Here is a 14,029-nt window from a genome sequence, read left to right as displayed (position 1 = left end):
GCAGGAGCACAGTGTAAAGGTGTTCAAATTACATCTCAGCCAATCCTTGGTCTCTCTGCAGAGTGCACAATGGCACGGTAACGTAAGTGGCAGCTGTAATTCTATTCGGTTTGAACGTCATACTGAGCCACTGAAATATTGCCAAAGGAAAAGAAAATGCAATGTTTACAGGTGGGGGGCATGGGTGGGAAGGTGTAAGTGTGAGAATGTGGGTGCTGAAGTGTAGGCGATAAAAGGAAGTACATGCAGAATGAAAGTGAAGAGACAGTATTGAAGAGGAAGGAGATAAAATCTAAGGCATGTAGATAGAGGGAATTTAAAAAGATCTATACCCTGGGGGGAGAGGGGTAGTAGCGGTTTAGCGGCTTACATGACCATGTAAGAGAGATTGGGAAAGAAAGTGATGTAAAGGGAAAGAGGAGTGATTGAGACATTTAGGGCTCTCCTTCCACAGACTTTTGTAATGTTTAATTCACATTTTTATATTTTCAGTGTATTTTGTATCTCTCACTGTTTAAGAATCTGTCAATGTTTAGGTCACCTCCTTTATTGCATAGGACATTCCTCACATCCCAAATCAGACAATGGAAGTACTGGAACATTTCATGAGCAGCCCTTTCACAGTTTCTCTTTCCAAACCAATGGCTTTTCACACCTTTAGGTGAGAATGTGGTCTGTAAACTGCATTATTTTACCACTTTTTTCCTCATGGAAAGATCACCTCACCCAAGCCATCTTTTGGGAATTTTACATGCGTGAGAGGTTGGTGGTAACATTGAAGTGGGCTGAGCCAAAAGGCGTGGTGGTCAACAGTCTCCTCAGAAAACATTTACATCTTTAAAAAAAGAATAATAATAAAATAAGCACTGACTATGGGTATTAACGCCACTGAAGTCAGATAAAGACATTTTTATTTTCCTACTGAGCCAGAGTTGGTCCATGGCTTACCACCTTATAACAGTTTCAGATACGGGTGTCTGGCCATAGTGAGTTATAGGACACTGAGAGCTACTTATGTCCAATGAAACCCATTGAGAGCTACTAATATTATTAGTGCTGTATACATTAAATTGGTTATATGCATGATAATTCAACCAGGCAAAGGCATTCCAATTTAATAACAGGGCTGCAGACAGATAAGCTACTCAGAGGTCGCTGAAGAGCTACAGTAGTTCACAACTACTGGTTGGAGACCCCTGCACTAGACAAAGAAGTGACCATCTTCTCATAGACAGCCAAGAAATACTACATTAAGACTAAAACAGGAATAAACACTCATGGGATGACGCCAATTAAACTTTCTGCATTTTGACTTCAGGAAATTTAGATTAAAGTAATTTAACTGATCGAGTTTGGGTTAGGTTTCTGGGACTACTTTTACACTTTTAGCCTTGGCTAGGTTTCAGGTATTAGGAGCCCAGAGCACAACGGTTTACGATTTAGGGAGAATGTGAAGAAGGTTTACTTGGTCAGCCTTTTCCCCTTACTCGATTTCCTAAGGGGGTACAATTAGTAAGTAAAAAGGCGACTTTCTTGGGATAACCAGTTGTTGTCTTACATGTGAATTTACAATGGAGTCTCCTCTTTTCAAACGCTTTTCTAAAATACATTTTCGAAAACGTGCCAATGAAAAGGGGGGGGGGCTAAAGATCTCAATAACATAAACAGGCCACCATTTATACTTTCAGGACCATTAAGGAAATTCGTACAAGTTCTAAATTAAGAAGAAAACTGGTGAGAAAACATAGCACTTACTCACTTTTCTAGAGCCTGCGGTACTGTATTATAAGACGTAAAGTAAAACAAACTTCTTTTGTATTGCTGGCATTTTATGCTTTGAAATTGATAGGTGTTCTTAGGAATTACCACCAGGAGCAAATTACAGCTCAGCAGAGTTTACTCATTAGAGATCACTACCCACTGGCATCGCAGGTATGCATTACCTCGAGCAGCATGACCAGAGGAAATAAAAAATACAGTTCGGACAAAACATGTACCAAGGCTTTTAGTAGCTATAGAAATGTTATTAGAGAAAAATCTACAGTTCAGCTCAAAATCAATCTTATTTTGCCCCGGAAATGTCCTCTCTGTTGACCAATGCTTAATTCTGGGAGTCTGGGGACTGTGTGCCGATGGTAAATTTAACCTTAGATGGAGTTGATTTTGCTACTGAGTGATACTGTATTCCTTCCATATTGCAACTTGTTCCGGTCATGGCATGGGACCGAAAAGTTATTCACAAACAAGTTTAATGCGAAACGTCCCACTGGCAGCAAAGACTTGATAACATTTTTCCCTTTAATTTTTAACAGCTCAACATGGGGCATTCGAGGCCAAATTCCTGTAGTCAGTATAGCCTGCTGGCAAATGGACCAGTTTTCTTCAGAGAGCCATTCAAGCTTACGTTTTAACTGACCAGCAACTTCGACCATGTGACTACTATGTACAGTTGTCTACTACAGAGGAGTAGGCAGCAGAAAACCAGTTTGTGACTGCACGATTTCGGATTTGCTTACAGTTTCTAATAACCATAAGCCACCTTCAAAAGGATTTTTTTTTATTAGGCGGATTAGCTGCAATCGCACAGCCGCAAGTGTTAGATCACAGCTATATCTATTAAAAATGTACATATACAACAAAAGGAACACAAAGTTTACTATAAAATAAACATCTACGGATACAATATTTAATGGAGCCATTATAAACGCCTAGAAAAGCATCTGAATGAAACTTAACGTGATCATTGTACTCTCGGACTTATGGGTTCCCGCGGATTCAGTCCCTCAACAGTACATAATCAAATTGACTGTACATCATGCATATATTTCAGACCCACCAAGGTGTATGTGAAGATTGGTATAGCAGTTCAAACCCTTCTCTCCATGTGGCCCTTCAACTGAAGCCTCTTATCACTCCCAACCATGTGGACTTCAAGGTGGCCCAGCATACCAGCGCTGGTGATTGAAGCGCTTTTCTTAAACTGATGAAGAAAAACTGAAAAAAAATAAGATCTCATCTTGGGATACTGAAGAGCACTGACAGAATAATCAGAGTACCCTCCTCCCCACAACTGCTTGCAAAAAAGTTTGCATCTTCGCTGTTTTCCTAGCACCACCAGTGAGATCTATATCCTTCTAAGAACAAGGGGTATGCTTCATTTCATCTACTACTTTAGATAAGGTGAAGAAGCAAACATGTCTCTGGATACAGGCTATCTGAACATTTGGCACGGGGGAATTATGGTCTAACACAAACAAAAACGGCTGCTTATTGAGAGGACTCCTTGGCCTGGACCTAGAACCTCCCACAAATCCTGTTCCTTTGCCCCCGACAATGCTCAACTTGTGCTGAAACAGACTAGAAAGAGTGGTTAATGGAGAAGACGAAACGGGTCTTAGCCATCACCCTCCCACCCCCCAAAAATCATATAATTTCCCATCTGACAGCTACTAGCGGGATTAACACAACTGCAACACAAAGTCAATTGTATTGTTATGCTAGGGTGTCAGGCCTATTGTGCACCGTGGCAGTGGGCAATTTAAGGCTCACAGTGCTTTTGTCTGTGGGGTCAGGAGGATTTGGCTTGTCCAGTTATTTTCAATTCTCTTAAGTGCTGAGGAAGCAGCAATACAAAAGTGGGGACGACTGACTAGGGCGGAAGTAACCTCACCTGGCATCGGGGTCCATAATTATTTCAAAATGACAAAAATTCAATAAGGGGTTCTTGAGATATACATGTATAAAGTTGCAAGTAGGAATAGTGCCAAGAAGTGCAAAGTACCAATGATAGTCAATGGTCGCAGTAGACTGGGACCTTAGGCGTAATTTGAGGCGGACCGTTAAGGAGCATTGGTTGGAAAAACCTACCAAGTTCCTCATTGTCAAAGATGTTAATTTCTGGCTTTAGTTTTTTAAGTCCCAATACACCACAAGAGTAAACTTCTATGCACCCCAGAACCTCAGGGGAGGCACTTCGAGCCTCTCAGGATGTCAGGCAGAGGCCAAACATCAAGGTCCAGTCAATGTCCAGTTGCCACTGGTCAGCTTCAGGAAAAATCCTCTTGTAGATTATTACGGTCTCTCTGTAGCTATAACTGGAGGTTAGTCCTATGACCCTTGGAGTCCACAAATGTGTCCTCTCTAAGAGAAAGCAGGCCCAGAGGGCTTCTTCTCAAGTCACAGAAGGCAGAATCAGTCCTCCCCTGATCTTTTTTAGGTCCAGTAGTTTTCTCAAGTTGGTACTTTGAGATGCCACATTTATGCCAGACATGAACTAGTGGGTGGGGATGTCATCTGGGCACACTCTAATCAATGGGGTAAAGGTCACTGGGGCCAACTGTATTAACTGTGGCGGAAATGCTCAGGCACACTGAGAGTGGTCTCTGAGCATTGGGGTGTGTGTTGGGAGTGTACTATGGTAATCCAAGTGCCTTACTATATCGCACACTAAAATCCAATTTGAGAAAGTCACTTCACCCCCAATAAACCCTGACAGAAATCTGGAAGAGCAAAAGTAAGGTTATCCAGCAGCCAGACAGTGGAAACATAAGGACTATTCTAGCACATAGTTCACCTTTTTACAAGTATGCCCCGAAGTGTTATATGTAAACCCAGCAGACCTGTGAACCAGGACCGGACACTAATGTCAAAAAGTATGCTGAAATCCCTATCCTACAAATTCTGCCAGGTTCAGAGGAGTCCTCTCTGCCCATTTTGGCCAGCCTATTGTTTGCTCCTGGAAAGCAGGACACATTTATTTCCACACCTATTCATATGCTAACCACTGGCTAGCAAAAGTGGGGGAGCAAATGCAAATTTAACCCCCAGGAACTTGTCAGGAAAATGGTAACGTCTGCAGTTACTTTTCTTTAATATTAATTAAAAATCCAACTTCACAATTGAATATGGTTTTAAAAACTATTAAAGACGGTGGTTTAATTATTTTTCTAGCTAGTCTGATTCCCAAGATACAGTATTGAGGTTTTTAATATGTGCTCTGGTTCTCTACATTAGAATACTAGGCCTACCATAGTGAAAAATTGCTTTTGGGTGCTGGTCATGATAAGGATATTTTATCATTACATTTCTACATGTCCTACATTTAAATACCATTCACCCTGCCTTGTGGACCTCAAGGCCTACATTTCGGTGATGCATTAATATTTAGGTTTAAAGCTTTTTATTAAGGCAAAAACATAGGAGGAAAGGGAACAAGGAGGGTAAGGGTACATACAATACAGATTTAAAATAGCAACGCGAAGATAATAGAGTGCGGTGGTGGACAGGGCTACTGCAAAGGAAATGTCGATGAGCAAAATAAAAAGGGCTAAACATGGTTGCCACTGTCAAGCAGGCTAAAAAGTGAAAGGCAGAAAAGCAAGAAGCCAACTCTACTTCCCCCTTGAAACCCTCCCTCCAAACACCCCAACTCCCTCCCTCCCCCCCCGTCCAGTGCTCAGCAATAATGCGTCCTGCCGCCCCACCCCATCCCCCCGCCCCATGAGCCCCCATCCCATATCTTCTTAATCGGTTGGGACCACTGGAGGTGTCAGTCTCAGGAGTCTAAGGTACCTTGGACAGGTGAGTTCTCTGAATTCTGTGGTCAAGAGCGCGTGAAAGGGTTGCCACAACTCGTCAAATTGCTCCACGTCCCCCGCCACCATAAGCGATAACTTTTCCATACCTAAAACATGCCAGAGCCTGTGTAGCCAGCCCGTGATGGAGGGGACCGTGGTGGTGCGCCAATGAATCAATATGTTCTGAATCGCCGATCCCAGTGCTATTGCTATTTGCCTGCCTTTGCGGGACTTCAGCGGGTACATTAGCCCATTCGGGAGGCCCAGCAGGACATACGCCGGGAAACGTGGCAATTCAATCTCAAAATGAGCATCTATCTCATCAATGATCTCCGTCCAGTATTCCTTCAACAAGAGGCAGTCCCAAAGTACATGTGTGAGAGTCCCCATGTGTCCACATTCCCTCCAAGACTCCTTCCCAATATTCCTATTCATTTCATGTAGCCTCTCCAGGGTATAATACCAATACGTGGAAACCTTTGTGAGTGTTTCTGTGAGACCTGTGTGGTACGCAGAGTGTCTCGCCCGATGTGCAATCTGATCCCACTCCTTATGACTAAGCGTCCTTCCCAGTTCCCTATTCCAGCGTTCCCTACCCGGGTTATAAAAATGAAACGGGGGGGGTTGCAGGAATTTGTAGCTTAGCATCAGAGGTGCGAGTTACCAACCACCGCTCGTACGGCGTTATCTGGCGATCAGCAGTGTCTCGCACCTGAGGTTGAAGCTCCCAGTGCCTGACCTGCATGTATCGTAACCTATCTGTCTCAGTCAGGTGGAACTCCTGCTTCAAATGCTGAAATGGGACCACTCCCTCAGAGTCATACATCTGGAAGAGCGCCCGGCAACCCGCTTCCCTCCAGTGTGAGAAAGCGCCCGGTTCCAGACCCGGGGAGAAATCAGGGTTCTCCACTATCGCCGTGAAAGGCGAGGGGAATGTGGTGAGTTCATGAACTTCACTGACCCCATCCCACACCCTCAAGGGGACTCGCGTGACATAGGAAGCATATAGGTCGGGAGGGCGGTGAATCCGTCGCAAGAATGGCACCTCCTGAAGGGGACGCCCCGCTACCGCCTGGTCTTGAAAGAGCCAATGCATGTCAGATTCCCACTTGCTCCACTCTACCAAGTAGCGCAGCTGCATCGCCTGAAAGTATTTCCGGAGGTCCGGGATGCCAAGGCCTCCCACCTCAGGGGCCAGCATGGAGATAACCCTCTTCATTCTCGGCTTGCGGCCCTGCCAGATGAAAAACGCAATGTCTGCTTGCGTCTGTCTGATCCATCCCGCAGGCGGCTGGAGCGGTAAAGCTCGAAAGAGATACAAGATCTGAGGCAGGACCGTCATCTTGACCGCAGCAATCCTGCCGAGCCAGGACAACATTCCTTTACTCCAGCGGCCCAGCTCTTCCTTGATTTTCCTACTAAGGGAGGCATAATTGGCCGTTACCATCGCTGGCAACGTCGGTGCTAGCAGAATCCCCAGGTAAGGCACCAGGGATGACGACCACTGCATGGGAAAAAGCCTTTGCAGATCTCGTCTCGTATCCGCAGCCAGGGACACATCTAGGGCCGCTGACTTGCCCATATTCATCTTAAAACCCGCCACTTTCGAAAAAGCGTCCAGTTCCTGAATGCACGCCGGGAGGGCTCGCCGTGGATCATCCAGGGTCAAGAGGACATCATCCGCATAGAGACTGATCGTATGGTCATACCGCCCCATCTTGACCCCAATCGCATCCGGGTTCTGGCGAATTCTCTGGGCAAACGGCTCCATATAAAGAGCAAAAAGGAGGGGGGAAAGCGGGCATCCCTGCCTGGTACCCCTTTCAATCTCGAAGCTGTGGGAGCTGCACCCATTAACTCTAACTGTAGCCGAAGGGGACTTGTAACAGTTAAAAACCATCGAGCAGAATTTTTCTCCAATACCCATTTCCTGGAGTACCTGCACGAGATAGGGCCAATGAACGCGATCAAATGCTTTCTCAGCGTCTACCGCCAGCAAAATCCTCTCTCCTGGGATCCGTGAGGCCTTCTCCAAGACGTGCACCACCCTCTTGGTGTTATCGACTGTTTGTCGGCCTGGGACAAATCCAGCCTGATCTGCCTCAACTAGGCCCGGTAGATGTAGGGCCAGTCTAGACACCAGAATTCCTGTGTATAGTTTAAGGTCAACATTCAGGAGGGATATAGGCCTGTACGAACCGCAGAGGGTCCGGTCCTTCCCTGGTTTCGGGATCACTGAGACCGTTGCCCTCAACAGGTCCGGCGATATGGCCCCCGGCGTGGAGAAGGAGTTAAATAGGCGGGTAAGAATAGGAGCCACAACCGGGCAAAAGGTTTTATAAAACAGGGACGTATAACCGTCCGGGCCCGGGGCCTTCCCATGTTTGAGCCTAGATATAGCGGATATCACCTCCTCCACATGAATACTGCGTTCCAGGTGCTCTGCCTGTGCTGGGTCCAGGGCCGGAAGGGCCACTGACTCCAAATAGTCCGCAGTATCTTGCGGCAAAGGGGGCTCCCCTGTGTAAAGCTCTTCATAGAACCTACGGAACGTCTCCCCACAGCTGCGTCATCAGAGACTGCCACCCCATCAGAACCGAGCAGTTCCTTTACCACGTTGCGCTGATGCGCTATACGAAGTCTATTCGCCAAGAGTTTGCCACACCTATCCCCTCCCGTGTAAAACGCGTGCTTCAGTCGCAGCGCCGCGTATTCCGCCCTATCCATGTCTAACGCCGACAAGAGTTTCCTAGCAGCCTTCAGTTGTTTCCACACCCTAGGAGCCCCGGTACGGCGATGTACCTGCTCCAGTTCTTGGACTTTGGAAGTCAGCTCCTCCCTCTTGCGTTGTCTTTCCCTATTCTCAGCCGAGGAGATGGAAATGAACTCCCCCCTCAGGACCGCTTTCAACGCCGCCCACTGCGTCGCTAGTGAGGTGTCTGAGTTATCGTTGTGTGCCTGATACTCCCGGATCGCTTCCTCAATGTGTTTCACAACTGTTTTTTTATGTAAGAGGGTGTCTCTAAGTCGCCATACACCACGAGAGGGGGGGACCGGTGGAAGCGCAAATGTGCCCACAACCGGTGCATGATCAGATAATGACAGGACCCCAATGTCCGCCGCCGTAGCGGAGGCACACATCGGTCCAATGACCAATAAGTGGTCCAACCGCGCATATGTCCGGTGTGCATGTGAACAGTAAGAATAGTCCCTACTCGTGGGGTGAAGTGTGCGCCAAAGATCATGTAGGTCCATATCAGCGAGTCGAGCCTTTCCTACCTGTGAGAGTTCTCCAGTTTGCGGGTGTCGCTGCGTGGACCTATCAAGTGTGGAGTCAAAAACTATATATTCAAATCACCCCCCAGAATGACATGTCTGTCCGGGGAGGCAGTCACATCCACCAGCGCTGAGTCAAGAAAGCGTTCCTGGTGGTCGTTCGGGCTATACAAAGAGCCGATAGTGAACGTCGTGTCACCCACCTTGAGGCGATACGCTAACAGCCTCCCCTTTTGTTCTGCGAATTTGTACAGCACCTCCCCCCTGAAGGAACTTGCTATCAAAATGGCCACCCCCGCTTTCTTAGATGCAGCAGAGGAGAAAAACTGTGTGGGAAACGTGTTAGAGCGCATCCTGTGACAATCCTGTGTTGGTAAATGGGTCTCCTGCAGGAGACATATGTCTGCTTGTGTCCCCTCCAACAAAGATAAGATTGCTCTCCGTTTAACCGGATTGTTCAGTCCCTTAACATTAAGGGTCACTACTTTCAGTGTCGCCATATCCCTGAAGGACTGTGTGCGCTAGTCCACGGGTGCCCAATCGGCGGGGGAGGGGCATGGGACGGCAGCGCAGGAGAAGCAAAATAAGACAAAGCAATAACATGTAAGACACTGGACGATGTCCCCTCCACCCCCCAACAGTCCCCAACTTCCCTCGAATCAACCTCGTGGCAACTGGCCAACCCCCTACCCAAACCCGAACAACCCATTGTCCCAGTCATGTCCCAAAACAGACAAGTCCGTGGAAAGTACAAAAAGTGGACGTCCGGCCACTCGTTCTTCCCGCCTCTCCCCCAACCCCCTCTCCAACCCCCAAACCTGTCGTTGCAGAAGCTGTGTCCATCTCCCCCCGCAGCGATTCTACGCCGTCATGGCCACACCGTTCGTGGCAGCAGAGTCCCTAGCTGCTTCTCTCAGCGCGTTGGCCATTTCTGCTCTGATGGTGGGTGAGTCCGGCCTCCCAGCACTAGCCGTCGACCTCCGCCTCGCCGATCGCCGTCGTCCTCCTCGATCAGGGCGCCTCCGGCCCGGCGTCGCTTCACCCTCCTCCGTAGCCGTGAGGCCCAGGACTCCACAGAAATCCTGCAAGGAGCGCAATTGGTGCAGCACGCCATTCCAGCGGAAAATAAGGCGAAAGGGATGTCCCCAAGAGTACGGAGTTTCATTCTCCCTTAGGAAGTCCGTCGCGATTTTGAAGGCCCTGCGCTTCGGCAGCGTGATGGCAGATAGGTCATGAAAGAACGCTACGGGCCGTTCACGGAAGGTCAGCGGCTGTTTCCTGCGGGCCTCCGCCATTATGCGTTCCTTCACTGGGAAATCCGGGAGGTAGGCCAGAATGTCCGGAGGAGGCGCCGTCGATTGTCGCTGCCGGCCGACCCTATGGGCCCTATCGATCCGGATCGGGAAGTCCGCGGGCTCACCCAGGATCTCCCTGAACATGTCCCTCAGGTAGCCAGCCAAATCCGTTCCCTCTTCTGCGGACGGAACTCCCCGGACCCGAATGTTATTTCGTCTCGACCTGTTCTCCAGGTCTTCGTTGTGTGCCTGGAGGTCGACATGCTGTTCCCTGAGGCGGAGTACATCTTGCTGTAGATGGGCAATTTCCTCGTCCCTCCGCTGAGCCACTGCCTCCACCGTTTCCATCCGTTCACCGAGGCCCTCCACCTCTCTGCGGACCTCACGCACCTCGCTGGCCACTTCCTGCTTTAGCGTCTGAAAGTCAGCCTTGAGTGAGCTGAACAGGTCCTCCATGAAGGATCTTGTGACTGGGGGCTCACCCCCAGCCAGTTCCCCTGTGTTTCTGGAAGAGCTCGGGGACGGTTGCGCCCTTTCGCGTTGTTGCTGGGCCCTGCTGAGCATGTCCGGGAGTGTGCGATCACCTCTCTTCGCGCCTCGGTTCCCCGACATTTGTACACTATGGACCGCAGCACGCCACTCAACCAAAGAGGCAATCCCGGGCCACTGACAGCAGGTCTCGGTGTCGTTGAATCCCCACTTGTGGGCAAGGCACCACCGAGGGTAGAGTCCGATGCAGCAGGGCCGCTACGCGTTCCGTGCTTCCGAGAACAAAATGGCGGCCAGGCCCTGCCGCGCAGGCCGACCCACACCTCTAATTGATGTCCAAACCGCTGACCACTACAAGGACCTCCCGGTCCGTGGAATCTCCCATGACGGGAGTTCTGCTCAGGGCCGGGGGCGCAGGAAGTGTTCCAGGACGGCACCGTAGGGGATCTTCGCCACCACCGCTGTGGGGATAAGATGGCGGCTGGGCGTAGCCAGGCAGACCCTTCGAGTCCGATGGTCACTGCCGTGCAGAGAGTCAGGGCCGCAGTAATGAGTCCCCTCTGGGCCCTTCGAGTCGTAGGAGGGCCGAGTGTCCTGGCTCTCTATTCCGAACTCCTTCCCAAACTGGCTACGGGGCAGAGGCACACACGGTGTATCAGGCTACCGCCGTAGACTCGAGCGTCTCCATGCTCAGACAACAGGCGTCTCTCCTCTCGGGATCTTTCGGTGGCTAGTCATCCGGCGCACCAGCCTCCAAGGCACAAGCCGATGCGAGTAGGCAAGCAGACGCCACACCTAGCAGCCAGGCTCTGGCGCCGGGGCCCACCCAGGCCTTCCGTCCGGCGATCCGCTCCGCTTCGATTCAATGGTGCTCCGCAGCCAGATCGTTGACGCCCTGAATGCGCTCCTGCAAAAGCGCTCGGGGCCAAAGTTTAACACCGGTGTACGCACCAAAGTCTCCGCCACCCGTCCCACGGCCGCTGAACTCCAGCGGGGGGAGAGAAGCTGTCTAAAAAGGGCTCGGGCCTAGTCGGGCCGGAGGAGCTGCGGGAAGAAGCGTCCGCTCACCCCGCCATCTTGGCCATGCCCCCTGCATTAATATTTAAAAGGGAGGTTTTGACCTGTCAGAAGAGTTTAGTTTTAAAGGTCGTACTCAAATGTTGACATTGCTACAGTCAGGCTACACAAGGTAAGCAGTGGATGGCTCAATATGTGCTGCTGTCCACTAATGACAATTAACTTCCAGGTCCTAGGTACATTTAGCACTTGTAGGCTAGATAAATATATCAATTAGGAATATGCCAATTTGACCATGTTTAAGGAGGGAGCACAGCCACTTAAATACTGGTTAACAGGAGTAAAGCGCACAGGATTCTAAAACCAGCCAAATAAATAGGGCCCAGCAAAGGGTGAAAAATACCTAGTGACACGCAGAAAACGTTGATTTCCTACAAGCATACACTGCATTGCCAACAGAGAGGACAAAAACGGAAAAAAACTACTCCGGTCAATATTTTGTTAGCACCTTGGATGCTAGAGGTTTCCCCCCCTCCCCCCCCTCCCCCCCCTCCCCCCCCCGGTGCTGCATTCCCAGATTTACCATTGTTCATGACGAGCTCAGCTCGTCATCAGCACAGCTCAACCGTGCCTCATGACGAGCTGAGCTCGTCATGAGCATCGAAGGGGTTAAACAGTGAAACCAATCTTTTTGCAAAACAATTAGTTAACAGATTGAACCCAACCTTACATTCTCAATGGTCCATTAGGAACAAACAGGGTTTATGCCTGGCATTTCGACAAGGCTTAAATTAAGTAGATCATATATGAAGATGATTGCAGAATCAACTGCCATTAGCATCTTGCATGCAAACAAAGCCTTTGACTCAATCAAATGGCCCTCCTTATTCCCAATACTAGAGAAAATGAGGTGTGTACCATTTTTCTTATCTTGGATTGAAATATTATAAGAATGTTCCATGGGCAAGAGTAAACGAAACCCAATCCAAGTCATTCGCAATACACAGGGAAACCAGGCAGGAGCCTCTGCGGTCCCCAATACCGCTCGCATTGGGGGCTGAACTTCTTGCGAAATGCATACTATAAGATGCTCTGGGCAAAGAGTGGAAATATAGCAACGAATGGGATAGGAACTATATGTAGATGATATCTTACAGTACATATCAGACACATAACTCAGAAGACATTCTTCAGTCGATTTTCAAAATATATGGTTGATACCATGGGTATTGTGTTAAGAGGACAAAGTCATTGCTATACTATCTAAATGGCTCGGCTTGACAAGTGCATTTACCAATATTAATGAGAATAGAGAGGGAGCATTAAAAATCTGGGCTTGTCAGTCTCAACCGTCTCATACTCTGGTCTCATAATTTAAATATTCTGCCAATTTTAAGCCATCTCTCTGGGTAGATCCACACTATATATTATGATCCCCCGATTATGCTTCTTATATATCCAACAGAACGTGTAGTACAAGGTCCCTGACAGATGCTCTTAAAAAATAGGTAACAGTAAAATCTCTGGTTTAGAATGATTACACTCCCAGAATATGAATGTCTTCAATACTGAAAAGTTAAATCAAAGGACAGTTAGCCCTACCTAACGTGCAGTAATATTATGAGGCTGCCCAACTCAGAGTGGTAAATTGAATGAGCCTTCGCCTTCTGGATGAACTAGAAAGCAAGATGGACAGGCATGCTCATGGCAAGAAAGGTTAGATACATGCACTATGTTGAGGAATCAGAACAGCCAAAATACCTCTAGCCACGAAGTTTATGATAAAACTTGGCTAAAGGTTATTAAAAACACAAGGTGGCAGGAACTCAAAACTCCACTATGAACTCGAACGAAAATACCAGTGTTTAATAATATTTTGAAATCCAAACCTTCAGACAAAATAAGAATATCAACACTTGATGACGTAAGGGCAAATACAGATGTGAAAACGTTCACACAACTTCAACTATAATACTTTTTGGCAGGTTCCTAAATAGTTAAATGCACACAACCTAATCACGCACTGAGATCCTGCTCTGACAAAGGAAATGGCATCTCAAAGGAGCCACCACTGCAAGGCGGACCACTAGAAAACAATGTCCAATGGCACGATCTCCTTAATATAGAGTGCCTCAATGAACACCCAAATAGAACTAGAAAAACTAAGGCGACATGGAGAAACATATAGACAAAATAGAGGAAGCGTGATGGGCATTTCATCTAGTTTAGCTGAAAATCCTTCACAGAATATGCTATATATGGGAATTGCCCCATAATTGTTAAATAATGGTTGCGTGTTCTGACATATACACTACTCTAGGCCTCATTTGTAGGTATGGGGTCAACCACTGTACTCAATGGAATATAGGGAGGCCA

At 48.1% G+C, this 14,029-nt stretch overlaps 1 protein-coding gene across 1 annotated transcript in view; it reads right to left on the bottom strand.

The window, feature by feature from the left end:
* The window catches only part of AKT3 (AKT serine/threonine kinase 3), a 1,006,792-nt gene that overhangs the window by 751,746 nt on the left and 241,017 nt on the right, over positions 1 to 14,029 (bottom strand). The gene's annotated exons all lie outside the window — the stretch shown is intronic.

The sequence above is a fragment of the Lissotriton vulgaris genome, chromosome 6 (assembly GCF_964263255.1).
Source record: "Lissotriton vulgaris chromosome 6, aLisVul1.2, whole genome shotgun sequence".
NCBI lineage: Eukaryota > Metazoa > Chordata > Amphibia > Caudata > Salamandridae > Lissotriton > Lissotriton vulgaris.
This window is presented reverse-complemented; position numbering and strand designations above follow the sequence as displayed.